This window comes from Diabrotica virgifera, chromosome 1 (assembly GCF_917563875.1).
Source record: "Diabrotica virgifera virgifera chromosome 1, PGI_DIABVI_V3a".
Lineage (NCBI taxonomy): Eukaryota > Metazoa > Arthropoda > Insecta > Coleoptera > Chrysomelidae > Diabrotica > Diabrotica virgifera.
The window spans coordinates 211,542,886-211,561,144 of NC_065443.1; the positions used below are offsets into that span (position 1 = coordinate 211,542,886).

General features: G+C 32.6%; 1 protein-coding gene across 2 annotated transcripts in view; it reads right to left on the minus strand.

The window, feature by feature from the left end:
- The window catches only part of LOC114346273 (acetylcholine receptor subunit alpha-like), a 1,182,789-nt gene that overhangs the window by 184,063 nt on the left and 980,467 nt on the right, over window positions 1-18,259 (minus strand). The gene's annotated exons all lie outside the window — the stretch shown is intronic.

Sequence of the window (18,259 nt, forward strand, 5' to 3'; positions counted from 1 at the left end):
ATGCTGATAGAGTATCAAGATGTTTTTGCTATTGACACGAAGGATAAGGGCAAAACAAGCATAGTACCGCATAAAATAAATACCTTATACGCTCAGCCAATCAGACAACGGCCTAGACGACTTCCATTTGCTAAAAGAGATGAAGCCGAAGAGATTATCAAGGATATGGACAAACAAGGGGTAATTGAACCATCGAACAGTCCATGGACATCACCAGTTGTTCTGGTAAAGAAGAAAGATGGTTCAACGCGTTTTTGTATCGACTACCGCCAGCTCAATGCGGTAACAAAAAAAGATAGTTATCCTTTGCCCAGAATAGACGATACATTGGATACTCTCTCCGGTTCTCGTTGGTTTTCCACACTCGATTTAAAAAGTGGATATTGGCAAGTAGACATGGAGCCAGCCGATCGGGAGAAAACCGCATTTTCGATGGGATCAGGGCTTTGGCAGTTTACGGCTATGCCGTTTGGTTTATGTAATGCCCCTGCCACATTTGAAAGATTAATGGAAGCAGTTTTAAGAGGTCTAACATGGAAAACATGCCTGGTTTACTTGGATGATGTAATTGTGGTTGGAAGGTCCTTTGATGAACATGCCAAGAATCTAATAGAAGTCTTTCAACGATTGAGGGCAGCGAACTTGAAGTTAAGTCCGAAGAAATGTCACATGTTTCGACGAGAAGTTAAGTATTTGGGACATATTGTATCGAGTAATGGTGAAACAGCTGATCCTGAAAAGATTGAAGCAATTAAAGATTGGCCAGTACCAAAAGATAAACATGAAATTAGAAGTTTGCTTGGCCTATGTACATATTACCGACGATTTGTCAAAGGATTTGCCAATATCTCCAAGCCCCTAACAAAGTTGACGGAGGAGGGCAAAGAATATACATGGAGTGAGGAGTGTCAAAAAGCTTTCGAACAACTACAAAGGGCTCTGATCAGTGCACCGATATTAAGCTACCCGGGACAGGCAGGAAAATTTGTTTTGGATACTGATGCTAGCAACAGTGCCATAGGAGCTGTTCTCTCACAAATCCAGGATGGACAGGAAAAAGTCATCGCTTATTTCAGCAAAGTCCTGTCGAAACCAGAAAGAAACTATTGCGTTACCAGAAGAGAACTGCTGGGTGTAGTGAAGGCTTGCGAACATTTCCATAAATACTTGTACGGCAGAAAGTTCCTTCTTCAAACAGATCACGCTGCTCTAAAATGGCTCATACAATTCCGTAATCCAGAGGGCCAGATGGCAACATGGTTAGAACGACTGCAAGAATATGATTATGAGATAGAACACAGGGCCGGAAGAGTTCATTCAAATGCTGATGCCCTTTCGAGACAACCATGCAGTGCAAATTGTAATCACTGTGCCAAATTAGAGGAACGATTTTGCCCCGTAAGACGAACCACCGTAGTTAATGCGCAATGGCAGCCCCAACAGTTACAAAACGCCCAAGAAGATGATCCATGTATAAAAAGAGTATTGGATTGGATGCAGCAAGGTGAGAGACCTAGTTGGCAGAACATTAGTGCATGTAGTCCAGAAGTCAAGGCCTACTGGAGCCAATGGAATTGCCTGGTACTAAAAGATGATCTTCTGTACAGAACCTTTGAGAACGATGATGGTACAGAATCTAAGCTGCAGTTGATTGTACCTAAAAGTAAAGTGTCAGAAGTATTGCGTCAGTTGCATGACGGTACATCAGGTGGACACTTTGGTATTACGAAGACTCTGCAAAAGGTTCGAGAACGGTTCTATTGGGTGAACTGTAAAGATGATGTAAGAAGATGGTGCCGGAAATGTGCACTGTGTGCATCCGGTAATGGTCCAGTTGGTAAAAAGAGAGCACCCATGAGACAGTACAATGTTGGAAGTCCTATGGAAAGAGTAGCAACTGACATTGCAGGTCCATTTCCAGAAGCCGATGCTGGAAATAAATACATTCTGGTAGCCATGGACTATTTTACGAAATGGACCGAGGCCTATGCATTACCGAATCAAGAAGCTGCTACCGTTGCAGAGGTACTTGTTAAAGAATTCTTCAGCCGATTTGGTGTTCCCTTGGAGATCCACTCCGACCAAGGGCGAAACTTTGAGTCAGCTCTTTTCCAAAACGTTTGTAAGTTGATTGGTGCCAATAAGACCAGAACAACACCCCTGCATCCTCAATCAGATGGAATGGTCGAGAGGATGAACCGAACGATGGGTAAACACTTGTCCAAAGTTGTATCTGAACATCAGCGAGATTGGGACCAACACATTCATTTATTCCTGATGGCCTACCGCTCGGCCGTGAATGAAACTACAGGTCAAACACCAACCTGCCTGATGTTGGGTCGTGAAGTTCGTTTGCCCTGCGACCTAGAGGTTGGCTGCAGACCTTCCGAGGAATATGTTGCAGGCGAAGAATACGTAGACCGCCTGAAGTTACGAATGAACAACATTCATGAACTTGCCCGACAATACATCCAGATAGCCAGTGACAGAATGAAAGATCAATATGATTCTCGCTGCAAGAATGAAAGCTTCGAAGTAGGTGATCTTGTCTGGCTTTATAATCCACAACGTCGTCGAGGCCTGTGTCCTAAACTGCAAAGACAATGGGAAGGTCCGTATGAAGTTAAGAAGAAAATAAATGACGTAATATACAGAATTAAGAAGTTACCAAACGGTAAACCAAAAGTTATTCACATAAATCGTCTTGCACCATATGCTGGCTCAAATGAAACAGAGGAAGCCCGAGTCCTCCAACAGGAGATGAAAGATGCACCACAGCCAAGTTTTAAGGAATTTATGTCAAATTACGCAGAAAGAAAGAGTGCTAGATTCGGCGTGACCACAGAAGTTCAGCAAGATCTGTTTGGTGTTCCAGAAAACGTCTCTCTAGCCCACTGTGTTGCCCAAGACCTCGAGATGACTAAAGGAATCTCGTCCGTATTCAATAGAAAGTTCGGCCGCCTGGACGAGTTAAGGAATCAACAACCTAAAATTGGAAGAGTATTGCGATTGGAAGATGGTCCTCGATCTTTGCTGTATATGGTGACCAGGAAGTCTTATACGGACACGCCAAGCTACGAGAACATATGGCGTGCTCTAACTAATTTGAAGAAAATCGTGTGTAATTATGACATCAAAGATTTGGCTTTACCAAAAATAGGCCATGCAGTAGAAAATCTGGATTGGAAGATTGTGAGAAGCATGCTTGAAGTGATCTTCAGAGAAACTGGCGTACGAATTACTGTGTGTTGCATGAACCCGAAGATGTCATACCCTTCAAAGACAGTAGACTGTTACTTCTTTTCTAGGGGTGTATGCAGAGCTGGAGAATCCTGTAGGTTCCGCCATCCTGGGCCATCTAGAGTTGCTGATCGGGACGCTCAGATCTTAAGAGGGGAGCAGTGTAACAAAATATTACTTTTGACCGACCGTCGTATAACAGGTCCCACCTCCACGCAGGCATTCCACGACGATGTTTCTAGATATGACGCGATGTAGCGGGACGGAAAGACGAGCAATTCTAAGAACGTCTGGACGATAACTAGAGATGGGCAGAATTTTCGAGAAATAACGATGGGCTATAAATTGGAACTGTTTTTGTAAATGAGTTCAGTGTATAATATAAATTCGTCTGTACAGTTATATAAATAAAGTCGTATATAAATACGAAATCGCTCGTTTTATTACAATATCAATTTGTCCCAGAGTTTACTGCTAATTAGGAAAGCTGTTCCATTTGGACCTTGTTTTGTATCTCTGGAATAAAGTATTGTGTATTTCTTTTAACTATTTCTACATTCCATTATATAAGTATATTGTAACGCTAAGCTTTCAATCTTGTATGTATTTATACATCCAACTATTTTTTAGCTCTTCATGTACTTCTTATAATATAATTATACTAAAATCACAATAAAGATATACTAGAAATAAACAAACCAAGACAGTCGAATGTTACGAGGATCACTCCCAAATCATGATTTACAAAGTTAATATGTACATTGTAAATCATTATTCGGGAATGCTTCTCGTATCATTCAACGTGTCTTGGTTTGTTTATTTCTAGGGCATATTTATTGTGTGATTTTAGTATAGTTTTCTAGTTTTGCAAATTTGAAGACAACAATAAAATGTTTTATGACCGACTATTAAAAAATCCATTTAGTGAGAAGTTGTACAATAGAACAATTAAGACAGCCGTATAGAAAGATTCAGTTTAAATTACTTTCTGTTGTATAAATAAGAGAGGTGTGTAGAAAGATTCTCTTTAAATTACTTTTTGTTGTGTTTTGGCTCCATAAAAGAAGCTATGAACTGGTTTTAATGCCTCCTCAAGGTCATTATGTAAACAATATATCTTAAAGGATATTATTTATGAGGTAATTAAGTTTAGACATTGAACAAAGTTTAAGTTTTTTATTATAATGAAATATGTTTCAAGCAATAACACGATTACAAAACGATAAAATTTAGTCCCAAGTCATAGACAAATTTCCTTAAAAAACGACTACAACTCGTATGCATAAAATAACATTTTTCAGAAAATGCTTGCGGGTTCTAACTCGAAACTTTCTTCGTTTAACCTCTAAGTAGTCGCGTGGCTGATATGACGTAAGTAGTCGCGTGGCGACATTTGTCGCCAGTGTAATAAAGAGGTAGTATTTTCATCTTTTTAGTAATTATTTATTTCTTTTATAGTATTATAATATTGGTCAATACATACAGTAATGTGAATATACATATAGTTAAATAAAATGAAATTACTTAATAAAAATTGAAAAAAAAAACTTCAATAAAAAACTAAATTTAATAGTTAAAAATACATTATTTATATTAGGTATCGTTATTATAATAAATTACAAATAAAATATTACAACAAATTATAAATGTTACAACAAACTACAAATAAATGATTATAAAGAGTTGCAAGTAAACGAAGAAAAACATTTTAAAACATTAAAAAAATAATAATTCTAGTCCCGGTTGTTCAAACGCTAATCAAGAAGTTGATTATAATTAAGTCCCCTTAACAACCATCAAATAACAACACCCCTCATTCGTACGTCAATCATTAATTATCATTATGATAATTAATATATTTGATATATTTTTATTAATTATTATTAATTATTAATTATTATTAATTATTAAATATTAATTATGAATTATTAATTATGAATTATTAATTATTAATTATTAATTATTAATTAATAATTATTAATTATTAATTATTAATTAATAATTATTAATTATTAATTATTAATTAAGAATTATTAATCACTAATTATTAATTATTAATTATTAATTATTAATTATTAATTATTAATTATTAATTATTAATTATTATTTATTAATTATTAATTATTAATTATTAATTATTAATTATTAATGATTAATTATTAATTATTAATTATTAATTATTAATTATTAATTATTAATTATTAATTATTAATTATTAATTATTAATTATTAATTCTTCTTCTTCTTTAAGTACCGTGCCCAAATTTTTAGGCGTGGGTAGCTTCCATAACAATTTGCCGATATCGTTCTCGATCTTGTGCGGCATGTAACAATTGATCTGCTGATAAGCCAGTCCATTGACGAAGGTTTCGGAGCCATGAATATTTCTTTCGACCAATTCCTCTTTTTCCGTCGATCTTTCCATTGAGTATTAACTGCAGCATCCTGTATCTGCTACCTCTCATTATATGCCCCAGATATTCAAGTTTTCTCTTTTTTATCATCTTCATTAAGTCACCTTCTTGACCTACTCTGTTTAAGACTTCTCTGTTTGAAATGCGTTGAACCCAAGATATTCTGAGCATTCTACGATACGACCACATCTCAAAGGCTTCTAATTTGTTCATCATGTTAACCTTCATGGTCCAGGTTTCACATCCATATAGTAATACAGGATACACATAACATTTTAGAAACTTGATTCTTAGTTGTAAGTTCAGCTGAGAGTTGCTCAGAATAGATCTAAGTTTCATAAATGCTCCTCTTGCAATTTCTATACGAGTTTTAATTTCTTCATCCGGATTTAGTGTCTCGTTTATCCAACATCCTAGGTATTTAAAATGGTTAACTTTTGTTATTGATTCATCATTGACAATTAGTTGCATAGGGCCGACGTCTTGTTTACTAACCACAAGTAACTTTGTCTTTGTTGCATTTATGTTGAGTCCGTTATTGGAGCATTCTCTAGTGACTCGATCTATAAGGAATTGAAGATCTTCGATATTTTCAGCCATGATCGCGGTGTCGTCTGCGTATCTGATGTTGTTAATAGTTTCTCCCCCGATTTGAACTCCACATTGTCCTTCCAAGGCTTCATTAAAAATTATTTCTGAGTATACGTTAAACAAAGTTGGAGATAACACATAACCCTGTCTGACACCTCTTTGAATGCAAATTTTGTCTGTTTCTTTGCCGTCTACCAGAATAGAAGCTTCTTGATTCCAATATAGATGTTGTAAAAGTCTCAGATCTTTATCGTCTATTACAATCATTTCTAGACATTCAAAGAACCTATTATGTTGAACTCTATCAAACGCCTTCTCAAAATCTATAAAGCAGACGTAAATTGGTTTCTGTACTTCCCATAATCGTTGAAGTAATGTTAACATTGAGAACAAAGCTTCCCTTGTTCCCATCCTTCTCTGAAACCGAATTGTTTGTTTCCCACATTTCAGCTTGATTCTGTTAAGAATTATCTTAAGAAGTAGCTTGAGAGAGTGGCTCATGAGACTAATTAGTCTAAAGTCTTTACATGATGATGTATTAGGCTTTTTTGGGAGTGGAATAAATGTAGACTCTAACCATATCTGTGGCATCATGCCAGTCTCGTATATATGGTTATAAATGTTTGTTAGTTGTGAGACATTGCCGTCATCCAGAAGTTTGAGCCAGTCTGATGGTATTTGGTCAGGGCCTGGAGATTTCCCATTTTTTGCTCTGTTTGATGGCTTTCTCTACTTCCGCTTTTAAAATACTAGGACCAGTATTCGTATACTTTGTGGTGTTAAGTGGGGGCCTCGTATCCAGGAAGAGCTCTTTTATATAGTTAGTCCATTCTTCCTTTTTTTCATCCAAGTCGAGAATTATTTTACCTTTGGAGTTTCTCATAAAGTGAGGAGTTCTTTTTCTCTGAGTGTAGGTAATTTCTTTAAGCTTTTTATGTATATTAAACTCGTCATGTTTTCTTTGTAGTTCTTCCATTTCACGACATCTTTGTTCCATCCAGTCCTCTTTTGCTCGCTTAACCTCGTATCTTATTTGTCGATATATTTCTCTATACCGAATCTCGTCTTTGTTTTTCCAATTTCTTCTTTGTTGAATAAGGTCTAGTATTTTATCGGTCATCCAATCCTTTTTCTTTATTGGGTCTTTTTTTTTTGGGTCTTTTTTTATTATTAATTAATTAATTATTAATTATTAATTAATTTATTAATTATTAATTATTAAATATTAATTATTAATTATTAATTATTAATTATTAATTATTAATTATTAATTATTAATTATTAATTATTAATTATTAATTATTAATTATTAATTATTAATTATTAATTATTAATTATTAATTATTAATTATTAATTATTAATTATTAATTATTAATTATTAATTATTAATTATTAATTATTAATTATTAATTATTAATTATTAATTATTAATTATTAATTATTAATTATTAATTATTAATTATTAATTATTAATTATTAATTATTAATTATTAATTAATAATTATTAATTATTAATTATTAATTATTAGTTATTAATTATTAATTAATAATTATTAATTATTAATTATTAATTATTAATTATTATTTATTAATTATTAATTATTAATTATTAATTACTAATTAATATAATAATTATTAACATAATTGATTAATAAATCTCATAATTGTAATCAATTATGTTTTCAGCAACCCAAACAAAGTTGACATTGACAGTTGGTGACAGTAATTAAATATTTGATATTGATCAGCTGATTCCATTTTTGATTAGCGTTCGAACAACCGGCCCTTGTCTTTTATTCATCTTCATAACAATTTGAACAAAGGTTCCTTTGGTGCTCTTGGCAAATATTTTTCTGACAAATGATGCAAATTACCCTACTAGATTTATTTTTATCTGGGGCAAATGTGGCTTTGTTTTTTGACCAACCACCTGAATAACTTGAACTTCTTCAGGTTCCTCTTCAAAATGACTGTCGTTTTCTGATTTATCTCTGAATGTGTGAGTCGTCTTTACTTTTCATTTGTATCACATTCTAGTGTACAAAAATTATTACCCATACCATCGGTTGAAAAAAATCTTGGAAATTCATATGAGATGATCCTATGACTGCACCAGAAATCAGAATCTGAAAAACGTCGTTATTTCTGCCTCAGTTACCAAACGAGCATCCTTTTCATGTATAAAATTATTTTGCTTATTTTGCAAAGAAGAAGATTTTTGCAATTATTTTGTCTGTGTAATTAGGAGTTGTAGCATATAGTGATAAAATAAACAAAATGATTCTAGTGCCATTTTAATGTTTTTTACAGGTCCTTTGCAACCAAATAATTGTGTTATAATATTGCACTTACGAGTTTTACTTTTAGTCGGTAGCACCTCAGTCCATGTGGAGAGACCGCTCCCGTCTGAAAAAAATTTCTGATTCGGTTTCTGTGTGGATTCATATTCAAAAATGTCCCCTTTAAACAAATCTGAAGGGTGCCGAGCGGAATTTTTGGGCAGAAATTGTTTAAAATTTTTTTTTAAACAAATAAAAAAAATTACGTTTTTTTGCTCTAAAACATATATTTTTCGTTTTTTTTGGGTCATTCTAAACAAGAAAGGTATCTTGTAATTTTTCTTAAAAATTGACAGTTTTCGAGTTATAGGCGATTTATCTGAAAAATGCGAAAATAGGCATTTTCGAGGCTTAAAATCTCATATTACACCAGTTAATAGGGAAAAAAATCATCGATTTCACGTAAAAATGTTAAGCAGGGTTTTGAAGCTTTTTAACGATAGATGAGGGATAAATGATGATAATTCCGTGAAGACGTACAGCTAATTTTTCTTCTTATTTTTTTTTAAACAATTTTAACTATTTAGAATGGGAAATAAGCCACAATATTATTAAAAAATGATTTTTATTAACGTTTGTAATTGTTGATTTCATGTAATCATTGTTGATTTCATGTAAAATGAGTCAAATTAAATAAATTATTAGAAGAATTTTTTTACTAAGCAACAACATTTTTGTTTATATTAATAGTATTTTGTATTTTGACAACGGCACCCGATTTGGGCGTCGAAACGTTAATAAAAATCATTTTTTAATAATATTGTGGCTTATTTCCCATTCTAAATAGTTAAAATTGTAAAAAATACCACAAGAAAATAGCTTCAGAACAACATTTTTTTAAACAGTTACAAAGAATGAAAAACTCAGTTTTTTTACCATAAAATGTTTCTTGTGCATTTTAGAGAAAAATGTTTCAAATACATATTAAAGACCCTAAAAAGTTTTTTAATTTGGTGGGATCCATATTGAAATATATAAACAATTGACCGAGATAATTGTAAAAAACTCTCATTTTTACACTAATTTATAAATATTAATAACTATATTTTTTGCACAACGATATTTAATTTAACTACTTTAAATTATGCCAATTAATGGTTTATTTCAACGTGCTAAATTTCAACCAGATCGACCAAATAGTTTATAAGTTATTCAATTTGTTTATCCCAGAGAGCAATTGTTTAAATAACTGTTCTTGCCCTAACAGAGGTTGTAGAGATATTCTACAAATCTCAATCGATTACTTGCGACATTCATTTTAAGATATATTGAAAACGTTTTAAGATTTTATCAAAATTGTTATTAAAAAAACTGTCTGAAGTAGACCCTACTTTTTAGGTTATAAATAATTAGAATAACTTTGACAGTTTTTATGTTACACGCTTGTATGTAGGCTCACTGAAAAGCTGGTGAAAAAATACACATTAAAATAGTAAAAAAGATTTTATATGACCTATAGAAATTAAGTTAGAATTTTTTTTTCATTAAATCATATTTCCATTGTTTATAAACATTAAGAGCTGAAAATTAAATGAGTTGTTTAAGAAAATCTATATTTTATGACCCACTTCATAGATTGTATATGCAGTGAAAAAATAAAAAGTCATGATCCGTTAAACTGATGGTACCCAATTTGAAACACGTTGCAAAAATTTGCATAATTTCATAAGAATTACTTATATTTATTTATAACTAAAAGTTGTGAAAGAATAAGACGCAATGTAGAAGACAGCTCAGGCCCAGAAATTAAATTGGCTGAAAACACGATCTTATCCATAAAACAAAAAATATTTTTAGCAGCTCAACAAATCTAGGTACCGAACTAAAGTAGCAGATGAAGATGCAAACGTATTAATAGTGCAGACAGCTCTTTACGAACAAACATACTATATTATTATGAACCTGACAAAACCGTTGTAATAATTGGTAATGATACCGATATACTCATAATATTGACGCAACTCTCTGCTCCGGACGATAACATATTCATATTTTGAAAAAAAAAAGGCGAAAAAAGAAAACATATCTATTATAGTTAGTGTGACCAACTCAAATTCAGTCGAATTCGGGACAATGCTGAAAAAAATACCTAAAATCCGGGACTTTTCAATGAAAATCGGGCCATTTTTATGTTGACAATGATATTTTTGATGGGATTAGGCCACAATTGGTTGTAATGGTAATTACAATTTTCTTAGTTTTTGACGTCTCGACTTTCAATCCGGTATTCGTTCTCAAACTTTGAGAAAAATTAGAAAATCAACTGATGGATTTCCATGTAAATATAACCTTAGTTTATAAAAAATTAATTATCATTACAATCAATAATTGTGGCCCATCAAAAATATAATTGTCAAACATGCCACAAGAAAATAGCTTCAGAACATTTTTATATTGATTACATCTTACTATCATAGTTGTTGAACAATTGATGAATTTGTTTAAAAATCAGAGAAAGAAGGAAAGCCTTTAAAAATCAAATATTTTCTCGTCCCACCCATTCAGTGTGATGTGAATCCTTGGAAGAATAATGTATTCTAAATTTCAAAACAGAATTTTACCAAAATGTTGAGAATTCGGATGGCCCGGAAGCCTTGTCCGGGACGCCGGGACACAACTTCGTAATTCGGGCCATGTCCCGGATTTTTCGGACTAGTTGGTCACACTAATTATAGTTGTAATAGTTTTAAACATTCTCATCTACGAAAATACGTTGGGTTCTTATATATTTTTACTGGGTGTGATACAACGTCTTCTTTTTTTTAATCAAGGAAAATTCAAATTATTAACTGCATCGTCAGAAATTTTAGATCTGATAAATATTTTTTATGACGAGAATGCTAAGAAGGAGGACATTATGAAAACCGGATGCGATATCATTGTTGCTTTATATTCTGCTGCAATTGATGTTACATATAAAAACATCACAACAACATTGACATTAAATGAGTTATGTTTTTTACAATTTGTAAGAAATAAAGGGAAAAAATCTTTTAAATTTAAAAAGTTGCCCCCAACAGAAGGTGCAGGTAAACAGCATTTAATTCGCGTATTTATCATCAATTACAACACTGGTTAGGTAAAAAACTGGATGCTACCCAATATGGATGGAAAAAACTGATATGGGTTTTAAACCTATTTACACCTTAGATTGTTTGATTCCTGAAGAGATATTAAAACAAATAACATGTAAATGTTCAACTGGTTGCAAAAGTACAAGATGTGGCTGTAAAAAATATGGTATAAACTGTACGGATCTTTGTACAAACTGTGCAGTGGGAGAAGAGGAAAAAAAATGTTGCAATCTGTTGCAATCAAATGTTGCGCTGCAGTGGTTCTTGACGATGTCGAGTCAGATTTTGTAGAGGATGAACTGTGACTACAACTTGCCGATAAGCGATTTAGAAGTTAAAGACGTTCACTAGAATAATCAAATTAAAATTCATAAACAATGTTTTATTCTTTATTTTTATACTTAATTATATGAATTTATTAAAATTATATATTACTATCAAAACAAATATACAACTTTAATTCTAATTATTGAACTTAAACATACATCATTAAATAGTGCAAAAATATTATTTCTACTTATTAGATGCTTACCTAGACAAATATTAATAGCTTCATTAAATTAAATCGCAATAAAACAAAAATTAGTTTTTTAAAAACTATTAAGGGATTTTAATACTTTTCAATTGTTTCAAATAAAAAAATATATAAAAATAATGTATTGTACTAATTTATAATTATTTTATATTTATTTAAAAATATACTTTATTTAATAAAATTTAAAGAATTTTTACCAAATACTTGTAAAATTCAATAACTTTTATAGTAAAATTGAATCAATTTATTTCCACAGGATTTTCGAATTTTTCCAGAAGGTGAAATTGGCATAATTTTTATTATTTTCTTGACCTACCCCAGTTAAAAAAATAAGGTTGCGCGCGCTATGGAATCTGATATTAGGTTTGTTCTAGCATCAGTTTCAAACGGTTTGAAACCATCAGCGAATAGCGGACTAGCGCGAGTAGAGGGGATAGCACTGGTGACTGTATTATGTTCTCTCACTGACCAACTGTTTGCTGACGGTTACTGACTAGTTTGACTGTTTGCTAGAACAAAACTAATATATTACAGTTTTTTTCCAAAAAAGGAAGCGAAGCTCGAACAGTTCCCACCTTCACTTTCGTTGGTGGTGTTTCACGAGTACAATCTATTTAACGGGTTATAAGTTTTTATTATTTCACTGCATATGCAATCTATAAAATGGATCATAAAAATAAAGATTACCATATATACAATATTATGTTCAATTTTCAGCTCTTAATGTTTATAAATAATGCAAAATTTGATTTACTAAAAAAAAAAATACTTGATTCCTATTTTGGTCATATAAAATTATTTTTTCTTTTATAATATGTATTTTTTCACCAGCTTTTCAGTGAGCCTACATGCAAGCGTGTGACATAAAAACTGTCAAAGTTATTTTAATTGTTTATAACCTAAAAAGTAGGGTATTTTTCAGACGGTTTTTTAATAACAATTTTAATAAAATGTTAATTTTTTTTAACATATCTTAAAAATGGAGTCTCGAATAATTGATTGCGATTTGCTAAATATCTCTAGATCACTGTTAGAGCAAGAACAGTTGTATACACAATTGATCTATGGGATAATACAAATTGAATAACTTATAAACTACTTGGTCGATCTGGTTGAAATTTAGCACACTTAAATAGTCCATTAAATGGCACAATTTAAAGTACTTAAATTATATATCATTATGCAAAAAGTGAAGTTATTAATATTTATAAATTAGTGCAGAAATGAGGGTTTTTTGCAATTATCTAGGTCAATTGTTTATGTATATTAATATGAGTACTATCAAATTAAAGATCTTTTTAAGATCTACAACAATTGTTTAAAATATTTTTCTCTAAATGAACAAGAAGCGTTTTATAGTCAAAATACTGAGATTTTCATTCTTTGTAACTGTTTAAAAAAAAGAAGAAGAAAAATTAGCTGTACTTCTTCACGGAATTATCATCAGTTATCTCTCATCTACCGTTTAGCACCTTCAAAACCCTGTTTAACATTTTTTCATGTTTTTTTTTTCCTATTAACTGGGGTATATTTAAGTTAGCATTTTTGAGGATACCAGATATTTAAATTGAAGGTTAAACATTTAGCTTCAAGATTCTGAAGACTGATTGCGTCTAACCTTAAAGGCGGGTTGACATTACTAGTGAACAACGAACGTGTTCGTATTTTGCCCGTGCTATTGTTAGATATTTTATTATCTATTTTCAAACTCGAGCAGTACATTTGTATCTAAATCTAGGCATTGCATAAATACAAATGTACTGCTCGAGTTTGAAAATAGATAATAAAGTATCTAATAGCACGGGCAAAATACGTAAGCGTGAGCCACGTTCGTTATTCACTAGTAATGTCAACCCGCCTTAATTTATACCGTTGTTTTTTAATTGTTAAATATGCGTATTTTTCCGACTTTTTGCCGGTGCGGCACGCTCTATTTCAAAAATCTCCTATTTTTCTCCGAAAAATATTTTTTATAGATTTTTTGGGATATTCTAAATAAAATAATTTTCTTAACATTTTTCTCAGAAGTGAATAGTTTTAAAGTTATAAGCGATTTAAAATCCGAAAAATGTCATAAAACGCATTTTTGTATTTTAAATCGCTTATAACTTTAAAACTGTTAACTTTTGAGAAAAATGTCAAAAAACTTATTTTATTTAGAATGTCCCAAATAATCTACAAAAAATATTTTTCGAATGAAAATGGGAGATTTTTGAAATAGAGCGCGCTGCACCGGCAAAAAAATCGGATGAACATGCATATTTAACAATTAAAAAACAACGGTCTAAATTAAGGTTAGACGCAATCACTCTTTAGAATCTTGAAGCTGAACGTTTAATCTTCAATTTAAGCATCTCGCAACCTCAAAAATACTAATTTAAATATGAGTTTTAAGCCTCGAAATGCGCATTTTCGCATTTTTCAGATGTTAAATCGCCAATACCTCGAAAACTATCAATTAAAAAAAAATTACAAGATACCTTTCTTGTTTAGAATGACCCAAAAAACCTAGAGCAAAAAAACGTGGTCTTTTGTATTTATTAAAAAAATTGTTTAAACAATTTCTGCCCAAAAATTCCGCCCGGCACCCTTTAGATTTGTTTAAACTGGACATTTTTCAATAGGAATCCACAAAGAAACCGAATCAGAAATTTTTTTCAGACGGGAGCGGTCTCTCCACATGGACTGAGGTGCTACCGACTAAAAGTAAAACTCGTAAGTGCAATATTATAACACAATTATTTGGTTGCAAAGGACCTGTAAAAAACCGGAGCGGTCCCATCACATGGACTACCTTAGTATATTCGGTACCTTTATCATTGTCTAGGTAATAATCAGTGGCTCCAGGTGGTGATAATGGCAACGAATTCTCATCGCTGTCATCATATTCTCGAACCCAGTCAGCATCATGTTTGCTATACTCCATGAAATCTCTCGACATGTCGTCATCACTTACGAAACTACGATCAATCTCACACTAGGAGCCATTTTCTAGAATAGTTTTGCAGCTCCTGTTGAGTCCGTGGTCATTTATTTTTGGCTTACAATTTTAAATTATATATTTTTCACTCGAAGAAGCCATTTCAATACACAAATCGCAAACAGAACCAATGCAGACAAAGCTCAAGTTCAAATTGTGTACAATATCCATCATCATCATCCAGCCTTCTGCATCCAAAGTCTGCAATATAGGCCTCCCATAATTTCTTCCAGTTCTGTCGGTCTTCGGCTTCCTGCAGTCAATTCCCAGCAACCCTTTTGACGTCGTTTGTCTACAGTGTAGGTGGTCTACCTATACTTCCTCTGTCTGCTCGTGGTCTTCACCTTGTAGTTTTTTTGGGTCAAATTCCCGTCCTTCATTCTGGCTACACGGCCCGCCAATCCCACTTCAGTCATGCTATTCGCTCTATATCTGTGCCACCTGTTATTCTGATTTCCTCGTTTCTAACCCTATCTCTGAGAGTCAGTAAAAGTAGTGACCATTCCATTCTTCTTTGGGCCTCTCTAAGTTTGGTTAACGATAGTTGTGGCCTGGGTTAACGATAGTGTTTCGCTGGGTTAACGATAGTGTTTCGGCACCGTAACTCATGACTGGAAGCACACATTGGTCGAACGTATTCTTTCTCAGATAATTTGGCATGTTGCACTTAAAGATGTTTGATAGAGCTCGATACGCGGCCCATGCTAAGGTAATTCTTCATTGTAGTTCGGCAGTTTGATTGTCCCTGGCAATTTGGATTTCATGTTCTAAGTGTTGATATTTATGGACCATTGCCATTACGTTGAAGTCGACTTTGGGATTTTCGCTTGGTACCAGGTTTGTCATGTATTGTGTCTTTCCAAATTTTATGTTTAAACCAACTTTCTTACAGTTCTAATCTCTTTTATTAAGTTGCCTGTTATAAGATTTATGTCGTCTGCGAATCGTGGAAGAGCTTATTGCCGTCGACATTTATTCCTTTGGCGTCCCACTCCCATTTTGATTGAAAGCATGTTCAAGTACTGCCGTAAAGAATTTGGAAGATAACGTGTCTCCTGTCTAATTCCTCTTTTCATTTTTATAGATTTGGTACCATTGTGTAGTTGGACGGTCATGTTGCATTATTGTATATGTTCGCTATCAGTTTGGAGTACCAAAAATTATAAGACGTTTTGTCCAACGCTCACATTATGCTGTTTGTTTCTATCGTATCAAATGCTTTGAAAAAGTCTACAAAAGCCAGGACGTCAGTTGTATTCGACGGATTGTATAAAATATCCACATCTATCATAAATTGTAGTTAAACCTATTTTGAAAACGTGCTAAAACATAAAGATAGAAATAGTAAAATATTTTATTTATTGCTACCTAACCTAAATTGGATCTATGTAACTAGTCGCCTGGCACCATACGTCGCCGGCCGCAGTATTAGGTCTGGATCCCGCGTATGAAAAAAAAGTTAATTAATAGCAAGCTGAAAATTTGTTAATAGCTTAAGGGTATCTAGTCGGATAAACTTTGATATATGGGAACACTGGCACAGGGGCAGTTTTAATTATGGAACAGGTTAAAAATTTGGAACGGTCAGACCACGAAAACGGCACATTTATTTTTTCCGACAGAACAGACTTAAACTCTCCGAACAGAGATTAAACTCTCATGCAAAACTCAGACTGCTATTTATCACCAAATTAGACCGGGAGATATTATACAGAAGTTCAGCCACGATTTTCTAAGTCCTGCCTTTTGCAATACTGGAAGGGTAGACGATATACTTACAATCTGTGGAAGCATCCACAAATTTCCTGTGACATTTTCCTGTAAAAATTAGATTTTCCCCAAAAATAAAAATAGCGTTTTGCGATGAATTTCTAAGTCCTGCCATATCCGTAGATAGATAGGATACTATCGATTTTATGAAGAAAATTTTTTGGGCAGGAGGGTTGCAAACGGGGTAACGGAGTATATATGTATAAAAACATGTAAGGAAAATAATGAAATTTTCATGATTTTCTAGGTCCTGCCAACTAAATAAACTAAACATATATATCTCAAAATGATCAAAAAAAAATATTGACAGGACGTATCCTAATGTTTAAGTATACTTGTCCCTTGGAAAATTCTGTAGAAAATTTTCACCCTGATTCCGTGATTTTTTTAGTCCTGCCTTTAAAAAATTATAATACTCAAATACAATCAATACCTTTTCGGTACTCGGCAGGAAGGGTAAACGGTTCTTGTAAGACGGCAGGAGTCCTAGATTTGTAAGAAAATTCGTGAAAAAGTCAACGATTTTCTGAGTCATGCCATTTTGCACATGTTTCAAGAATCTTAATATAAGTCTATTTACAAAGAGGCAGGATGGTTTTATGGTTATTTTGTATACAGGGTGGGGCATTAGTGTGACAAAGTCCAATTACTCGTTTGTCGTAAGATATACGAAAAAAGTTATTTAGGTAAAACATAGGCCACAGATAGGACTATGATTTAACAGTATTTTCTAATATACAGGGCTACCCGTTTTCACAGGGTGACACAAATTTATGTTTTTTAAATGCAATACCCTGTATATTTTTACATTTTTGGATTCTACTCGATGTTCTCTTTAATAAAATATAGTGTGTTGAAATATTATACGATGTAGTTTAAAATATAATTACGTTTTTTTTGTTAATTTTGTAGGAACATTCACACCCTATACATATTGTTAGTGGTTTGATATCCAAACTTCTATTAATTTATGTTTAAAGGGTTTTTAATATAGTCTACTAATGTCAGTTATTAATAGTATATCAAAATGTTTAATTTTAGTATACGGGGTTGGTTGAAACTCGGAATGAGTATTTTCTGAGTTTTCTTAAATGGGACACCCTGTATTTTAGTATTATAATAAAATGATATTTTATGGTACCTTTTTATTTGTTAAGCATTTTCTATACCATATTTCTATATTAATTTCGGCAGTAAATTGATACAGACAGATTACTCAGGTGGTTTTTGGGGTTTCTGAACAAGAATGTCACATTAGAACAGATCTTTACCTAGTGCTCAGGGTGACTAATATACACGCCATATTCTTAAATTT